This window comes from Limulus polyphemus, unplaced genomic scaffold, assembly GCF_000517525.1.
Source record: "Limulus polyphemus unplaced genomic scaffold, Limulus_polyphemus-2.1.2 Scaffold1509, whole genome shotgun sequence".
Taxonomy (NCBI): Eukaryota; Metazoa; Arthropoda; class Merostomata; order Xiphosura; family Limulidae; genus Limulus; species Limulus polyphemus.
In genome coordinates this window covers 253,853-257,631 of record NW_013667119.1, presented here as the reverse complement: position 1 = coordinate 257,631, position 3,779 = coordinate 253,853, and the positions used below count along the sequence as shown (strand labels likewise).

The 3,779-nt window shown below is 37.8% G+C and overlaps 1 protein-coding gene across 4 annotated transcripts in view; it reads left to right on the top strand.

Annotated features, from left to right (window-relative positions):
- LOC106463885 (gastrula zinc finger protein XlCGF57.1-like) overlaps positions 1 to 3,779 on the top strand; it is a 120,018-nt gene that overhangs the window by 11,790 nt on the left and 104,449 nt on the right. The gene's annotated exons all lie outside the window — the stretch shown is intronic.

Sequence of the window (3,779 nt, the reverse complement as noted above, 5' to 3'; positions counted from 1 at the left end):
AGGAATGATCACTGTCATACCAAATCGAAAAGTGAAGATTGGGTTCTACTGCATAGAGGGAGTCAACTGTTCTAGGATGGTCACGTGTGTGTTGCACTCCTATTGCAGCTATACTAAGTGGAAGTTATGATGACTTGATGAGTATAATGGCAAGTAACGGGCTAAAGTTTTGCGCGTATACGATGTATTTTGAGGAAAACTGTTTTGTGAGTGTATTAGTATATCGTATAGAAAATCAACATGTAATCAGATGTATAGTTCTCACTCTAGTAACAATGAAAACCTTAAAATTAATATTTCATCAAATTTTCATATTGAACTTTTTACAGTTGTACTCGTGTATCTAGCTTAGTCGTGAAAAGGACGGAGTGACATTATAATGTGTCTCACCAAAGGTGTTACTAGTGGCAGGTAGTATTATTAAGGTACTATAAGCAGACCAAGGACAGTGTTTCTATGATTTCATAGGATGATAAAGTTATCAACATGCATTGAGATCTTAACTTATGTTTACTTTTATCATATTTCAGTTTTCACTTCTATATTTAATTATGGATCCTAAAAGTTATTTGAACGAGATAATTAATATAACTGATTATTAGCTGCACCATATCGGCTATAGAATGGCTTTGAGTTTTTTCGTTTTTTTTAAAGTACATCCTTTTAGCTCATAGCTCTATCATTTCTTGACCGATTGGAGATCTAATTACAGTTTTAGACACAGAAGCTCAAACCCTTAGAATTATTTTATTCGAGTACGTCCAAGGTCTCATAGATTAATTTATTATTATCCTTCCTTAAAATATTTAAAGTTGCTGGTAAATATTCTGATAAGTAATAAAATCGAATCGGGTATACGCGCGACCCACACTTGGTATTACTGGCGCACAAATGTATAGCTAATAAAAAGGGGGAAAAAAAGGTCTCCTAGAGTAATTGACTTTAATCCTACCTGAAAGAATTTCGAGTACCTTGTCTATTGAAGATTCTCTCTTGTATTTTATTTCAATTATTGACTTGATGTGTCAAAAAGGTTTGGAATACATTATTTTAAACCTATACTTTAGGAAGCACCCACTTAATTTGCGATCAAGTTACCTGTTTGAAACCGCTATTTGTGGTGCAATTTGAGTGAAACACAAATTAAACGTAAAACTAAACCGGGATATAACATTAAAAGTTTTCTACCAAAAGTTATATAATGTTACGTCTCTGGTCGTTGGTTAATTTCCCGTATAATGTCTTTCCGATGAAACTTTAGCGACACAAGTCCTTTCTTAAATAAAATTAGTTTGTTCTTTCTCAATACAACTTTGAAATTCACTTTATTTCAACGGTCACACTATAAGTTAAACAAACGCTATAATTCACAACGAACGACACACGCGCTCGACCCAACAATACGTCTCTATCTCTGTCTGCAGTTCAATTGCATTCCATCGTTGCCGTCACTTCTTGGCGGCTTATATGCAAGAATACCGCATATCTAGTATCCTCTCGAGGCTTCAAGAAGGGACATGAACGTTCTAGAAGCGCATGACGTGTTACTAGGGTCATGTGACCTCCGCTGTCGTAACAATAACAATGAAAAACACAACAATGGCACTGTGCATATAAATAGAGTATTCAAGACTACAAACGTTTCTATATCGGAAAACAGGTAAGAAAATAACGACTAGATATAAAGAACATTAAAACTAAAATAATAAACATAAGTTGGCATATGATTGAAAAACAACACGAGATAAAGTAATTACTATAGAGCAGTGTTTCTCAAACTTTCTGAAACGGTGGACCGGGCTACGAATCTTTTGATCACCCCAAGGACCAGTGATGAAAACCAAATATATTGTTCACTTCTTTTTGATAAGTAATGCGTAATTATTCTATTATATGATTTTTAAAAAATATATACGTACATACATCATTATGAAAGGATTGCTTTAATAAATGTAGAATTTACGTCAATATAAGAATCATTAGATTGTCGTTAGCGTGAAAAGAGAGTTTATTTTTTATTTGTCAATTTATCAAGTCTTGGTTCGATGGAAGACAGTGCAACACGCAATGGGGCTCGAATGTCCAAATGGTTTCTGTACTTAGTCTTTATGACACTCATTGTTGAGAAGGCAGTCTCACACAGATATGTTGATGGAAATTGGAGAAGTATTTTGATAGCAATTCCAGCCAGTTCAGGATACTCCGCTCTAGCTTTGATCCAAAAGCACGCCAAGGATTCTGCAGATTCGAAAAGGATTTTCATGCTACCGTCAGCAGCAAGCTCCAGCAATCGATCCTCCAATGCAACCGACAGTTGGTGTTCCGATGTTAAAAAAGGGTTTCTGATCCATCCATTACGTTTTCGAGGGTCTTCCTCTGACGGAAAGTACATCTCAAAGTGCTCCAGTAGAGCCGTCAAATGCTCACTGATCTTGGCTCTCAATACAGACATCTCAAGTCCCGAGTCTGTTTCAGTTATTGTTGCTGACAGTTTGTGAAACATATCAAAGCAATCTTTCGACACACGAGATTTCCACACATCCAGCTTGCGTTTCATTCCATCAATCTTGTCTGCTATCGTGAAGCACGAAGCCATTTTTCCCTGCATGGAGACGTTGAAGGTATTCAAGATGTCAAAAATATCCGCCATGTACGCCAGCTTAGCAACCCATTCAGAATTTCGGAATAGTTCTGACCAATGTGGTTTCTTGAACTGGAGGAAGTGGGCGAGCTCATGTCGTAGTTCAAATACTCGAGAGAGAACTTTACCTCTGGACAACCAGTGTATATCAGCATGCAGTATGAGTTGTGTGTGCTCAGCACCCGCATCTTCACATAATGCTGCAAATAACCTTGAATTCAGTGCGTTGGCCTTCACATGATTCACAATGTTCACAACCTCACTCAGAATTGAGTTTAATTCGGGTGACATTTTCTTAATGGCTAGATTTTCTCTGTGAATTATACAGTGTGTTGATTTACAATCCGGGGCCACTGCTTTAATCTGGGCTATCACGCCGGAATGACGTCCTGTCATCGCCGCAGTTCCATCTGAACAGACGCCGACACAATTTTGGAAATTCAAATCGAATTTTCGAACTATGTGGTCGCTCAAACTCCTGAACAATTCTGTACTAGTTGTGCTAGTTGGTAACGAATCAGAAAAAAGTACTCCTCCTTCAAATCTCCTTTGTATTCGTAACGCACAAAAACCATAAGAATTGCCTTATTTGCAATATCAGTACTTTCATCGAGCTGTAACGAATAATACTTTGACGATTTAACTTGTGTTATGAGCTGATCTTCCATATCTTCTGCCAAATCGTGGATGCGACGTGCAATAGTGTCGTTTGACATTGGAACTTGGGATACTTTCTGTGCCACTGCCTCGCCCAGCATTTCTTGACATACGTCTTTAATACAACCTATCACGAGTGTCTCCCCAACTGTAAACGGCTTCTTTGCCTTGCCAATACGAAGAGCAACCTTATATAAAGCGCGCAGCGCACAAGCAGCTACGCGTGTCAAATTGAGCAGTTGTTTCTGGGATATTTTCAAATTATCATACTTCCTTTCAAAGAACTCTTGCGGTTTTGAAACCAATTCGCTATGTTTGGCATTTTGATGCCTCTTCAATTTCGAGGGTTTCATGGCGTCATTGCTCAAGATTTCACCACAAATCACACACTGTGGTTTTTCCACTCCATTTTCATCCATGGCACAAAATCCAGACTGAATGTATGAGCAGTCATATTTTCGAGTGTAGCTAATTCGGTTCC